Genomic DNA, 15,302 nt, shown 5'->3' with positions numbered 1-15,302 from the left:
CTAAATCGGTTTAACAGGTTAAAATTGTATTAAACTCCAACAAAGTAAGACTATAAGAAAGCAAAAACACGTACACCTAAGTACCAGCAGTTGCTAGTGCTGTCTTCTCCAGCTGACCAAGCTTTTTCCAGCACGTGTGGAGGTAAAGGATGTATGGTAAGAGCACCTATTCAAGGAGGGCTGTAGACAGGAGCAGCCAGACTGTCCTGCACTGAGATCCCGTTTCAGGATCTGGCCGTTTTTTTTTTTAGGTTCTTACTCGGTGCCCATCTTCCTGGTTATTACAAAAATTGAGAGTGCTGTATTCTTCAGGAAAACCCTGTAAAATGCAGTGTGCCACCAGATTTTTTTTTGACTGTTCCATAAATCTTGGTATATGTAAGACCTTGTTTGAACATTTGGATAACGGCTGTTGTCACTGGAGCCACTGGTCTTTCTGAAATTAAAGAGAGAATCAAATGGGAGACCTGGTTTTGGAGGTTAAAGCCGACCCTGCTTTCTCCTAAATGTTACACGCACCGTTTAGGAACACAGTTGCAATCCCTCCTTTCTGTGGAGGTGGTGGCAAATTTGGGCTTGATTGAACGCTGCGTGCAGCTGGAAGCCTGCGGTGAAAAAGACTTGCCTGGATGGGCTTGGCCTGCATATCTAACCGTTGTTGAAATTTAAATGAGTGAGAATACCACGTCCATAAATACTGCTTGTATTTACCTCTGGCAGCTGCCTCTTATCTTGAGACCCACATTGGGTTGTCTGCCGTAGAGCTGCCTCCTGCAACCGTTCATTTTTGCCTTTTATAGTAGCTGGATGGTATTTTAATGTAGTGTTTTAAATGACTGCATAATTTGCTTTAGTGCTAAGRTTTCGAAGCTTTATGCTGCAGATACGCTTAGAAAAAGATGCACAAGCATGAAAGACTGAAGTTTTGTTCAGAGGTCTAGGATTTTTTTGTTCAGTACGGCTCCTAATGTCTTTATTGGGAGTGAGCCGGTCTATTAACATAGCTAGCAGCAGTTAATGGATTTGCAGAAAAATCATAGTGCATCTGTGCAGAGTGAGCACAGTATTTGATAACAACAAGCTGTTCGTTTCTACTGTACTGGGCAAGTAAAATGCAGAATTAAGGACCCTTCTGAAAAAGGCAGTTTGGCCGTGGGAGCTTGAGAGCAGTCAGTGGTGTCTCAGATGATTGGAATATGTTAATTCAGGTCTGCCTGAATGCAGGCGTTTCTCTCTAGCTACCGCACTCTCCTTCCTAATAAGGTAAAATATAACAAGCACGCAAATGAAATAGAGAAAAATGGGATTTTAATGGCAGCAGCAGAATGGATTTTGAGGGTTGCTGTTCTCCCTCCCAAGGTGCTCCTCAACTCCACTCCCTAGWTATGTTTTTCTCGTATAATAAATGCATTTTTGCAGTCCTCCCTACAAAGTAGAAAAGGTTTATAACTACAATTTAGGTATCCAAAGGGAAGAAAACAGACACACTGACTATGAAATGACTTGACTGATGTTTGGTAGGAAACACAGCAGATCCAGGAGCAGAGCAGAGCTCTTTGAGAACTTGGAGGTTCCTGAAATCTTTTACTCTTCTTTATGTTTGTAATCTGAGCATCATTTCAAGCTTAATCTGTGCATGGAACTACCCTTCTGGGCCACATCTGTCTTCCTGCTTCTATCTAAATAATTCAAAGAATTCAGTTTTTTCCATCTTGACTTACTGCATGACTCCAAAGCCCTTGTTTCATGCCTTGACTAATATAGTCATTTACTTCTCTGAAACCCGTTCAGCATCTTGACTGATGGTTTTCCACTCCTGTCAACTCTTTTGCATTCTTCAGCTCGCTCCCCCTTTCCGTTGCAGCAGACAGGCTCCACGTCTGAGTAGATCAACCATCCACACCTTGTTTCCATACCATTTGTTCTGCTTATCAGGCCAGTGTCTGTCACCTGCTGCTCTGTTTTTCACCAGAGTCTCCRCATTTTTTTCCATGATCTCCACTARATGAGGGAAAAACTCTTTATCAAAGTATATACATCTGTTACCGAATCCTTTTTCACCTCCCTGCACAAAATAGATTTTTCCATGCTGCTTCCAATTCATTTAGTTCTGTTGGCATTGCTTAAGCTAATGACTTTGCAAAAGGACTTTGTTTTAACCGATCTTTATAATTTGCAGGCATTCATAAGCAAGGATGTTTTATACCTGAAGGTTAGTTAATGAATGAATTCACTTTCTAGAGAGGCCTCTGGATTTATCTTGAGGAAAAGATCAGAAAAGCACAAGATGGTCATTTTTGCTAGTCAGTCAAGAAGCAACATGGGCATACCTGGGAGACTGTCCCAGCCAGGTCCAACGTGGGCAACTGAAGGACGGACAGTACTGCAGTAGGAGTCCTTTTGGGAGCTTTGCTTCTGTTCAACCTGGCTGCTTTTGCCACGGRTGTGAAAAGGAGAAACCATTTAGGGAGACTTTGCCCTATGTGGTTGTTTTTTGCTTTTGTACGGTAACCTAAATGGTTGCTGTGGATACAACAGTTAACCAAAGATTGATCTTCATAAAGCACCTGTGCCTGGAGAGGTGGCGTGAGGTGTGSCTGGGGACAGTTTGGTCCTGCCCTAACACTCAAGGACAAAGAAAACCAGTATGTTATTTCCTGCCCCATGGTGGTACTCTGCGTTGTGTTACTTAAGATGAAGAGCATTGGGTGGCATGATAGTAAGACCACAGATGCAAAGAGGTGGGGTTTTTTTGTTTGTTTTAGGGATTTTTAAGGAGAAGGAGAGGTTGTCTCTCTGCATTGCCTTAAATACCCTAAATTTTGGAGATTTGCTAGAACTCTGCGAAGTGACAGACAACTTACCTCGAACACCTGACTCCTATGCAACCTATGTGGAGAATATAATGTGCTACCATATCTTTGCTTAAACAGCTGCATGGCAGTGACCTGTTCAGGAAATGACTGTGTTACCTACAACCAGTTACATGGCCATGCAGCCAGTCCGGGATGGTGAACAGAAGACCTAAATTGCAACCGAATTTATTCTGAATTGGTGCAATGCYTTTTATTCTGTACAAACGCATGCAGGTGCATGTGAAATCAGTTAACGGTGCTTACAGAAGTGCTGATATGATTCAGGTTCGTCAGTGGTTTCCCTCCTGGCTTGATTGGTTAATAAAGCTAATGCAGCAGGCACTCCAAGGTTTTAAAGAAATTTAATGAAAGGCCAGGTTTGCTGACGAAAGCATTCAGTCTCTACGTGTGGAAAAAGGGCAACTATCATTGAACCCGTATTTTCAGCATGATGATAAGGCTGGGAATGACGGTTCAGCGGTCCCTCTGTGTGTGCTGAAGACCATGCAGGGAAGGGCTGACGCTGCTCGTGAAAGAGGGAATCCAGATCCTCTGTCCACCGTTGCCCTGGGCTCTGCTGCCCTGGTTTCATTGGGTTGAGCTTAAGAAGAGAAGACTTATTCTCAGCATGGCAACAGTTAATTGGCAAGGACACAAGATAGAGACGCCTTGCGGAGCAGATGTTAACGGAAGGCGAAAAGCATTTCATTACGGCAAAAGGCTGAGTGATGTTTCGTTTGCGTATGTACTAGTGTGATACTGTCTAAGACCTTTTTCAGACCATGATAAAGAAAAAAGGAATGGCATTCCGTGGCCAAATTTACCAATGGCATAATATTAGCTAAGATATTTTAAAAAAAGGAAAGAAAAGATCATAGTYACAACTAGCTATGAACATTTAACAGCCTGAAAATATCACAGGAGAAAAAGTGGGAGGGATGCACAATAACAGCATAAGGAAAGTGGGATGAAGTTTTCAATCCTGAAATGTAAGGATGGMGATGCTTAATGGAGTAGAAAGTAGCAAAGCTGCTGGAAGCACGTACTTAATACCAGACGGCATTAGCTTATGAGACTCATTGTCACCATAGGTCGTTAAAAGCAGGAGCCTAGCAGGATTCCTTTGAAGACCTGGTACGTTGATGAGTATGCTCAGAATTACAAAGAAGATATTAATAGACTAAAAAGCCTTTAAGAGACGTGCAAGCATCTCTGCTTTGAGACATGAAGGCAGCCTATCAATAGAGAACTTCAAAAGAAACTTTTTCCTAGGATTGCATTTTTCATAACTCTGTTTTCCCTTGAAACTGCAGGGATCAGCCGTGCTTGGTGACAGCATATGGATTAGACAAGGCGAGGCGTTTTACAGCACTGGCGTGTCGTGTGCGTTTTCTTGTGGGATGCAGCATCCTACCTCCATCAGGAAGACAGTTTYCATCAACACTATGTCTTTTAAACTCTGTTTTGATGATTCTTTTACATTGAGGTGATTTATGTCCGAATGTCCGWTAGCATTAGGCTGTGCGTGGGAGACTGCTGAGATTTGGCTCAACGTGGCTCATTTYTATGGAAATCTCCCAAACCTGCAGAACTTTGTACTTAACAATATACATCTGAACATCAAAGGGGGAAAAAACAATCCCGCAAGTTCTTGGGTATGAGCTCCRTTTGTACTGCTCCCTTGGGACAAAAGGAAGTCTGTTGAATTTAAAAAATTTTGAGTAGCACCTGGAACGCGGACTTTAAGAAGGGAAACGCCGACGTCCCATGGACTGCTCTGCCCATAGTCAGCCTCCCCACTCCAAAGGCCGTTTCTGTCATCAGATGCGTTCTAGCCCTCTTTGAGGGATCTTCTAATTATATTTGATTACTGAAAAGATGCTTTAAATTCAGAAAGTCCCTCTGGTATGTGTTTTCAGCAATTCTGCTATTTAAATTTGGGCTAAGCTCATGTGAGAAGATACCTAAGAATGGAAACCGTGCCTGAATTAGCAAGTCAGCTCTTCCCACACACAGTGTAATTCTGGTATGCTTGGTTGGAATATGGGATTTTCTATCTAATCTCATTCAATTAGAGTAAACTTTTTTGCTTCTCAGAGAGCTGACTAATACTGTTGATCAGCACTCGAAGTAGGAGGATGTGTAGAAGCTTGCTGGCAGGACAGGGTCAGTTGAGCAAACCGCCTGTGCAGCTCTTTCGGCTGAGGTGCACTGATTTTTAATTGCAGAAACTCRCCAAAACAGCCTGTAGTGAAGATGATATATTGACAAAACAAGTTTTTCTACAAGTGTCTTTTGCTTGGGAAGGGTGAGCAGAAAGGCTGGATTTGGCTATAACAGCTAAAGTGCTATTTTTGGCACTATTYGCTGTGCTTTGTGGTAGGAGTGCTAGTATGCTGAGCCTCTGTGCTTAGGAGAAAACTCCCCTAAATGCAACGTATGGATTCCTTCTTGGGTCAGGTCACACGTTCAGTTCTCCTGTCTCTCAGTAACCTATCTATTTGTGTGCCCAGTTTCACTGTGAAAACGTGGGCGAAGGGTATGGAAGGCTGAGTGGGGTTTCAGTTTGTGCTCTTGACAGTTAGGTGTAGAAAAATCTGGAGAAACGCAGCTGGAGAGAAGCAAATTTGTTTTTCATCTGCCATCATCAAGATCTTCAAATCTGGCTGCCCGGTGACTCTGTTCTCGGGCAGCTTCTCGTGCTGAGCTCCTGATGGCTGCGTGGGAGCATCTCCCAGGAGTGCCTCAGCTGGTATCGCTGGTGTTCTCCATGCGTCTCTTCCCCATCCTTTGCTTGAGATGGAGAGGTGGGTACCAAGGGACGACTTCTGCAAGAGGTTTAGTGGAGGAGGTGAGGGGTTCTTTTGTTTGTTTGATGTTATGAATTGTTAGAGCTCACACTTCCAAACCGTGTTGTCCAGATCAGAAGGCTGAAGTGTCCGGCTAAAAYCTTTTTAGGAAGGAGGTGCGTTTAACCACATGATTCTGGTGCTGAGACATTAAGAAAATGATTAAAAGGGCTTTTTGTTTGCTTTGGGTTTTGCCTGTAACCTRTGTGTTTTGTTTTGATATTTTTTTCTGGTAAGTGTGACCACATGATATTCCAGACATTCAGCTACGATATGACAATGTTATAGAAAGGAACTTGCAAAAACATCTCTTAAAATAAATAGCAGGCAGGCTGTGGTTTGATGCGACTTGTCTCCCATCTGTCCTCTTCCAAATCCTGCCTTCCACCGGCAGAGATGCGCTAGGTGGGTCCTCAACACCCACGGCCCGTTGCTCTCGCTTTAGGTTTTCCACTTTATTTCCCCTATTTACGTTCGTGTAACGGGAGGAATCGTAGCAGAAGCTGGTGAAGGCTTCTGAAGGGTTTTAGGGCAGATGTCCGACGCTTTCCGCGTTTACCGTGGAAATCGCGTTAGGGCGGGGATGGCTTGCAGTAACTTCACAGGGGACGTGTGCAAGAGAGGGAGCTGTGATTTCTTGTAGAGCTGTGGTCCTGGTGTAAGGGTGGACAAATTAAGCTGTGATGAAAGGGGTGGAATGACATTACTTCTTGACGATCGCTTAATAATAAATGTTGGGTTTCCTTATTTGATTTCCCATACCCGGAGGTAACGCAGTAGCTCTGAAGGTCTTTCTCTCTTGTGTGAACACGATGATACATTGACACGGGAAGGTTGTCTCACTGGACAAACCACTGATTTTTCTTCCRTTGTAGTGGATTTTCGGGGAAGTGTGTGTGTGGTTTGGGAGAGTCTCTGCAAGTATCTCTGGTAATTTTATCTGGCAGATTGGAGACAGGCCTTTCCCACCGTGTGCAAGGAGGAGATCCTGGGAGGTACTGGGAAATGAGCACTGGAGAAGGAAGAGCATGAGAAGAGTGGTTTTTATTTTTAAGATACTTGATACGTTGGAAACTAATACAAAAAAAAAAACCCTCTCTAAATGTGAGAATTTTATTACCGGCTTAGTTTGAAAAAAAAAAAAAAAATCTGCCGTGCCTAAACTGATTGCTTCTTATTTCTGTAGTGGATTGGAGCTACAGTGACATTTCAGCCTAATAACAAGTTTTTTCTCATTGCAAAATCCACCAAGKTATAAATAACTTCTGGAAAACGTAGCTGACACTTATCTTTTGTGTAAAATAGTCCATTGGCTGGACACCTTGCTGCCTTTTGACTTAAGGTTGGTGGTGAAAGGCTTCTGCTCATACTTGGTAGCCAGAAATTGTTAGCTCAGGATTTATTTTTTATTTTATTTTTAATACATTCTTAGAAATAAAATGTAAAAATGARCATTTATACAAAAGCTTGTAATATTGCTAAATGAACTTCTCCTTTTTGGCAACTAGACTCCTCTTAACATTTTTCACTCCTGTTCTTCCGGCGTTCCTTCTCCTTTATCAATACAAACGTAAAAGTCATCTTTTACAGGCTGCAGCATGTACTGCAGAGTAATGGTCAGAGTTCCCTCCGGGAAAGCCAATGAGAGCACGACAGCATTTTTAATATGATGTGAAGATGATAAAAAATATGAGTATGGAAAATTACATCATGCTCCTAATGCCCCCCGTATGATATAATACTGTGAGATGCCAAGATAGGGCTTAAGCTAGAGTCTCATATCCTGCAAGAGTACTTTCTTGGGGGTGCTAAGGCTTGGTTTAATAAAATAAATAAATAAATAAAATAAAAGCTAAGCCTGCTTGTCTCAGCCTGTGTCCTGTGACCCGAAGGGGAACCGCAAAAGCTGCTTAATCGGTCCCTTGCCGCAGGACGCGGCTGCGAATGCGAACCAGGCGCGCGCGGTGCAATAGTCCCCCGGGTCCCACGAGCCGCGGAAGGGAGCCGGCGCTCAACCGATTTTTTCTGTGTTTCTACTGTGCTTTGTCACCATCCTTCTCGTTTTCTGCYGCTTCCCTGATATAGCGGCGTTCTGCTCCCTTCCCTATATGTTGCTCCATTTCCGAGCAGGAATGTGGCAGACCAAACTTCTTTAGCACTTGTCCTCCACTCCGTACAAGTGCAAAAATCAGCTCAATCAACCTTAGGATTTTTTATGTTTTTCYCCTCTTGCCTTCACGGAACAGCGACAGACTCGTAGATTAAAAATGTAGCATTTAATTTTATTTTAATGCACACAGTAGCATGCATTAATAATAATCCCAGATGATCAAGAGGAGCATTGACTTATGTTCCTGTGAATTCGAAAGCTTTGTGGAGGAGCAAGATGATGCTTGAGTTGCTTTTCTTTTYGCTTGTTCAAACCTTCCATCAAATAAGAAAACAAATACAGTATTTTTTCCCTCCTCATTTTTTTTTCCTATTTGAAAATTACATGATGCCACTCAAACCCGTAGAAGCAGTCGAAKAAGGCATCGCTGGAAATTGTTAGGTAGATATCAAGGGTAAAATTTAGCAGGTATTAAAATGTGTTTTTCCTCTGAGCTAACCTGGAATAAGGCATCTGTGTTGCGCTAAGTTCAAATTCAGTTATGAAGCTGCACCTCACTTCAGAGAATAAATGGCGAAAAATGGGAATGCCCAATAAGGGTTTTAAAACTGATGCAAAATCATAACAAAAATCAAAGCCTGTGTATAAAGTATTTTGGGGGGATTTCCTAACAAGGAAGAATCCTAGGTGTTTCGGAGGTTTTTTGTTGTTGCTTTTAGCCTGGGTTTTTTTTGTCTCTTTAATTGGAAGCACCTTTCATCCTTGTATAGAAATTGTAGGAAGTATATCAAAGGCCCTGGGGGATATTTCCTCTTTTCCTACGTACGTATCTTTTTTCCTGAGGAGAACAGGAATCCATCTGTGTTGTACTTGAGCAGAAAACGTGAAGTTTTTGGTGACCGGACTAGCTTAAAGAACATAGCTCACGTAGTTACCRTGTTTTACACTTAACTGTCACATGCTCACTTAAAAGATAATTTTTTAGCAATCTTGGGGATTACTGCAAGCKCTTCTGGAGAAGACTGCAGCAGTAGTAGTTGATTGTAGAGCTGGCTTTCGTTGGGATGCGTAACGTCTGTCATTAGGCACTCATGGACATGCACACCCGCACGCTCCCTTTAGAAGAAATGCTGAGAAGTAGTGGAGAAAAGGGGACTTTTAATAGCGATGCACGTCTTTAACGCTTCTCTTTCCTCTAGACGGAAAGCATTTTCCAGTGCTGTGCGTGAGGAAACATTGGCATTGAAACATCTTGCAGCATGTAGAAAACCCTGGAGGTGACGCGTTGACTTCTCTTCCATGACTAGTTTGTCCCCTTGTGAAAAACTGGTTGGAAATGTAATAACGTGACGTTGGCCAAATTTGGCAGAAGATGTAATAACATGCTGTTGATCCAACTTACCTCTTCCACATACCTTTAAAGATGTCTCATAGGTTTTCACAACCCTGAAGGAGCAGGAGAGGGCTTGTGTACCACCTCTCTAGTGTTTTAATCCTCACCGATTCAGTTCAGTGCTTGCGCTTACTTTTCAGTTCTGTTTCTTAAGGTCACTTTCTGGTTCACTGAGCCTGTGCTGAGGTCAAAAAGTAACTTAGATGCCTGCACTGCATAACCCATACTTCTTGAGSTGCGTCTTCACAGCAGTGATGCAGAAGTGGTGATAGCACGATACCATTTGCAAATACTAAATATTTGCTGTCTCTCCTGTGCAAAATGGCCTTTGAGTTCCTCCGTTTGCCTTTCACAGCAGGGAACAGCCCTGGCACAGGTTGCCCAGAGAGGTTGTGGAGTCTCCTTCTCTGGAGATATTCAAGGCCCGCCTGGATGCAACGCTGTCTAACACGCTCTAGGTGACCCTGCTTGAGTGGGGCGGTTGGATTAGATGATCTCCAGAGGTCCCTTCCAACCTTATCAAGTCTATGAACATGCAGTGCTGCCCTGACTCGGGAAGTCACAGCGATGCTCTGAGTTGAAGGTTGCAGCCTCTCCTAGGCAAACTCTGCAGCTATTGAAATCCAACGTTCACTAAGCGCTTTGATTAAACTGGTTATTACTGCTGCCCGAGCCGCATACCTGTCACCTGYCCTTTCTCTTCTGCGTGTCTCCTGGGAGCCTTTCTCATCCTTCTGCATTAGCGACGAAGGAGGGCAGGCAGCCCTCGCTGTTGGAGACGCCCAAGATGTTTAAGATGTCTTTAGAGGTCTGTATCTGTGTCTGACATATCACCTGGGGAGTCACCTCTTACTCACGCGTGATCGGCGCAGAGTTGCAACGTTCTTCCCCTCCGATAACGAAAGCAATTATAGCTCGGCTTCTACTTCTGAGTCTCAGCGTTGAGCGATGGACCGCGTAGGAGGGGGTATTTATTTTGCGCTGGCTTTTTTTAAACAAAATGCTGGTGGAAGTGTTTATACTGGTTGGAAGAGTCCCTTATGCTATGTTTTTGGTTGGGTCAGAAATGTTTAAAGTTGAATGTCAAAGGGCGGTTGCTGTTACAGATGTGGCCTCCGGTTTGTTGCTTTTGGACAGAGTAGGTGGGATGAGGGTTTGGGTTTTGAATTTCAGTATCACTCTGGATCTCACTGCACTGCAGATAATGCTTGTCTTTGCTCTAGAAGCGTTTGATTGAAAACATAGCTTCCAGCACTGTCTTAATTGCTTTTTCTTTAGTTACTTCCCTTTGCCTTCTGATACCTGCAATATATAGTCACTGAGATGTTACTGCCATTAGGTGTGATAAATCTGCRCTCTTTGTCTTTAAAAATTCTTTGGGATTTCTTTCCACCCACCTCTATGCGCCGAACTTTATTTTTCCCCTATATATATACACGCACACACACACATACTTTTTTTTTTTTTTGGTAAGAATTGAAATATTGTTTGCTCTTGCTCCTCTATTAGGTTAGCAAATAATACAAACATGGAATCGAATCAGGATGGCAGACTGCACGCAAGGGAACTTTTTATCCTGGCAGATCATGTGAAAATATCTATAAAGGGTTCGCTGGGCCTTTGCCAGGAGGGCAGGTCACTGGAGTGCAGCTCTGCAAGTGCCAGTGCGCAAACGACGGCATTTCGGTAAAAACGCCGGCGTTGGGCATGGCCCGGCAGACCGGAGTTTTTGTATATGCAGCAAGAGGGGGGACAAAAATGGTAATTCTGGCGTGTATTTAAAAACTTCAGCTCTTTCAAAAGAGCTCCAGCCACGGAGCCGTGTGTTGACTACCCAGGTGTTCGCAGCAGCTAGCGGAAGCTGTGCAGCAAGAATGTATGTTAAAATATCATGCTTTTGCCTGAGCACGTGCAGCCCTTCTGCTTGCTGCTCTTAGTGAGCCATTGCTTCTGTAGGAATTGCTTTTATTAAAAAAAAAAAAAAAAAAAAAAAAAAAAAGGGAAAGAGGAAATGGTTTTAATTTTCCAGTTGTGATCTTTTGCTTTAGCAAGCAAGCAGATCACGTTGTGTTACCTGCTTCCGATCAGAAACTTGAGCTCCTCTGCACCCAGTTTCTTTCTTAATTTTCTTTTCCATCTTTCAGTTTTGGGAAATTTTTTTATTTTGCTCTCGGCATTCAGTCGTTACGTGGGCCCAACAAGCATTTTGAACARCGCCGGGGAAGAAGGCCCTTGCTCACCGTTTCGATTAGCACAACGCGGAATAGCCTGGATAAGAAAGTGGGAATGGCAAATACGGCGTTCGCTGAGCCCGGGCCGATGGGAGACGTGCGCTTGTATGTTGCTGTGATCTTCAGAGATCTAAGAMGTCTACGAGTGTATGAAAACTGCCTTTCACAGAGGATTACACTGTGAATAAATCTGGTTTTCTTTTCTTTGGTGTATCTTTGGCCAGCTCTAAAACACAGGCTACTGAARCTTTAGCTCCTCGCTCCAACACTTTTTAAAGCAATTTTTTAAATTTTCAGTCTATTTTACCCTTGCTCTCAAATACTAAAATCATCTCGGCAGAAGATWTCCCCCAAAATCTGTGTTTTTAAGTTAGCTTGAGTCTAATGGCCATCGTGAAAACTCTCAGGCCAATCTTATGAGCAAAAGCAAGGAGCTTAGGATCAAGGTCTTGGCAGATGTTGGCCAACATTACTGAGTGGCATTTCTAGCAGGTAATTAGGGAAGCTGGTGATAAAATGTTATTCCTTATCRCATCCTTTTCCTTTGCACATCCTTACCAAGATGTTATCAAGTACGTTGTGAGCACCAGAGCTTCAGAAGGAAAAAATTCTGTTATTAAATCCTGCAGAAAAAGGTAAAAGCTCCTGCCTCTCCGAGAGCTTTCTAAGCACTGATGTTAAATGCTCTGCTGCGTAAGAGCGGATGTAAGTATAGAGTTAAGGTGTGTCTTGAGTAACAGGCCTCTCATTGCAACAAGAAAATCCTGAATTTTGCCCCTCAGCTTCTGCAGTTAACAGCAGAGACGTTCCGGCACTCGGAGCTTCCTTCGTGCTGCCGCTCCTGAGCTACGGAGCGATACCCTATGGAATAAACAGAAAATAAGTGCCAGACCCGTCTACGGTGACACACTGCAGTGCGGATTTTCCTTTAGTCCTTCTGCCTTTTGTAGACTTTATGGATTAAAGGCATTTTAAACCGTCTCCCCTGTGCCGTACGGCGATGCGAGATGCGTGCCTGAATAATTAGGAAGTGGTAGAGTGAAAAAATGGGAAACCTGTTTTCCGAGTGGAATACTCCAGCAGTTCTGGGGGAAGCTTTTTAAGTCGTGCTGTTGAAATCGCAGCAGCGCCTCGCCTGGAAAAGAACCTGAAATAGCCCCAAACAGTGCTCAGATTTTGCACTTCGGTACCTATGTGTGGAAAGGAGGGGGTTTACTCTGTAGCATCATCCGGGATCTCTTCTAAAGAATAAATACTTCGTTGGAGTCTTTAGAAACGAAACGAAACAAAAGGTGACTCATGAGAAATGGCTTGTCTATGATGTGTTTTTATAATCTGATGTTTTACGAACGCAAAGTGCTGTCTTCACTCTTCAAGCCCTTTGGATGTCTCCTGTTTACAAAGCTTGTGCAGTTTTGCATCCTGTGCACTCTGTTCCTCCAGCTAGCAGCCATCAGTCCACTTGCGAGAGCCTAGCAGAGGCCCCCATCCGATCGGGGCTCTCCCGGGAGCTCGTGCTCYGGCAGGAGAGGCTGAGGGAGCTGGCCTTGCTGAGCCAGGGGCAGAGAAGGCATCGGAGGGACCTATCCGCAGCCCATTCCTCCCTGCAAGGAAGTTCTCAAGAAGATGGAGCCAGGCTCCTTGCTGAGATGCATGGCAGGAGGACAGGAGGCTGCAGGCTTGAACTGAAGCAAGGAGCTTCTGCCTTGGCATAAGGAAAAAATGTTTTCCTGTGAGGACAGCGCTGCGGGACCCAGGGAGGCTGTGCTGTCTCCCTCCTTGGAGGTTTACAAGACCCAGCTGGACAAAGTCCTTTACAACCTAGCATGGATTTGGTGTTACCATGCTCTGATCAGGAGCTCGCCCTAGAGTCCTCCTGGTGTCTTTTCCAGCCCTAACGAGTCTGTGAGTCGGTTAACTCTGGGCATAAAAGTACCTTGCTGCCAGAAGGGGCACTGGAGCAACCTGCATATCTGCGGCAGGGTTYCTCTGAGCCGTGCATCGTGGAAGCTCTGCCAGGACGGGTTTAGCTCTGCTTCCTCTGTGCTTTGTAGGCTGGGCGTAAGACGGCCAAGTTTCTTCGGTTACCTGAGCCTTCAAGAATCCCTGTCCCAGCCCCTCCGCGTTGCACCACCATCTTCTCTGGGAGTGTGCAGGGCAAAATGTTGTCACASCAGGCTTGCAACAGCGTAAACAGAGAGCAACATTTGTAGTCAAGRGATTATCTGGATTTGTTGGTATAACCGAGAGAAGAAATTGGCTTACAAGGAGCCAACAGATTTGCAAATGAGATCCATGTGTAAATGTGCCTCCCCCCTCATATTCTAAAAGTGCTTCTTTGCCAAGAGTTTCTTACCAGTTCTAGATGCATAAAGCTTCTAAAAATAGTCGGAGAAGAATTCAAGATCGGGGCCGGGCRTTACTCTGACGTGCCCGAGTCCTAGGTGCGTAGCACGGTTCTCGCGCGGGCTTTCCGGTTTGCGCCGTGGCAGAGGGCAGCTCAGGAAGCTGTAGCRGTCGGCTGTAGCCCACCCGGTAGGAGCCCGGGCACAGCGGGGCTTGAGCATACTTAACGGCACCCTTATCCCTTGCAGAAGAAAGAGGAAAGCTCCGGCGAGCAGTCGTGCACAACCCCCATCGTCTCTAAGGAAACGGAGGAGACCAGTTATTGCAGTATAAAACCATATATGACTGTAAAGACAAAACACTGCTGCGCTTTATTGTGCGCTAGAAATGTTTTTTGTATTTCTTTTAATTGCGTGCTTTTGTATTGGGCCAGTTAACTTCTCTGATTTATCTTAGGATAAATCATTATGGCAGGGAGAAACACTCCTGCGTCTTGGCCTTCCTCTTTGCCCAGAGACAGACTGTTCACGTGTTTGTGTGTCTGATAGCGACACTGATTGTTTTTCCAATATTGCCAGATTAAATAGGCCAAGGCAGAGCAGAGTGTTGGAGAATTGGTCTTGACTGAACTTTACTTAAATCGCTGAAATTCCCTGCCCCACCATGCGCACACACTTTGGGAAATGCAGAAAAGACCAAGAAATCCCCTCACCTTGTTTTTAAAAAAACAAACAAAAAAAMMCCCTTTTTATTCAGTAAACAGAGAACAGTTACTATAAAAATATATAGACCTGCTTGTACTTCTCAATGCCAGCAGGATTTCAACATGCTCGTTGGATAACTCAGACATTTCAACTACTTAACGCTGGGTATTTAAAAGCGCTACTTAGGTCTATAATACGGGAAACCTTTCCAGTTCTGTTGCTTGTGTATTTTCATCGTATGCTTGTTTTTGATTTGTAACAAAGCTTTTTGGGGTAAGCCATAATTGCATATTAATTATTGCAATGTTTTGCGATTCTCTGTGGTATGTTGCTAATCAGTTGGTGGTATCTTATTGCCGCTGAGCAAGGAATAGCTGGGACAACGTCGGTCTCGTTCTGTTGCGTGGAGTCTTGCATRTGCTGTGAAGAGCAGAAGTATGCACTTCTATATACAGTAGTGTCATTGGTTTCATCATCTTTTTTTTTTAATTTTCTCACCAATTAAGTTGAGCTGCAAAATGTTTGCAGCTCAGTTGAGAAAAATAAAAAAATGGGTTTTGGGGGGAAAAAAAGCATTTGTTCTTGGGTGGGAAGTTCACTTGCGCTCAGTGCAATAATTTGAAAATTTGGAGAGAAGTGTTTCGGTGCAATCTACAGCAAGACGGCGATTTTTTTTTTTTGTAGTTCCAGGCTTAATTGAAATCGGTGGGTTTGAACCTGCCCTGGGTGACAGTTTCCTTGTGGCCTGTTASGTGGTGGCCAAAACCAACCCAAACTTGGTGGTCACCACTGGCATTTGTAACGTTTGACATAG

The 15,302-nt window shown here is 44.0% G+C and overlaps 1 protein-coding gene across 6 annotated transcripts in view; it reads left to right on the top strand.

The window, feature by feature from the left end:
• MYO9A (myosin IXA) overlaps positions 1-15,302 on the top strand; it is a 181,654-nt gene that overhangs the window by 88,858 nt on the left and 77,494 nt on the right. The window lies entirely within an intron of this gene.

This window comes from Rhea americana, unplaced genomic scaffold (genome assembly GCF_003343005.1).
Source record: "Rhea americana isolate MKP2758 unplaced genomic scaffold, rheAme1 scaffold_168, whole genome shotgun sequence".
Classification (NCBI taxonomy): Eukaryota; Metazoa; Chordata; class Aves; order Rheiformes; family Rheidae; genus Rhea; species Rhea americana.
This window is presented reverse-complemented; position numbering and strand designations above follow the sequence as displayed.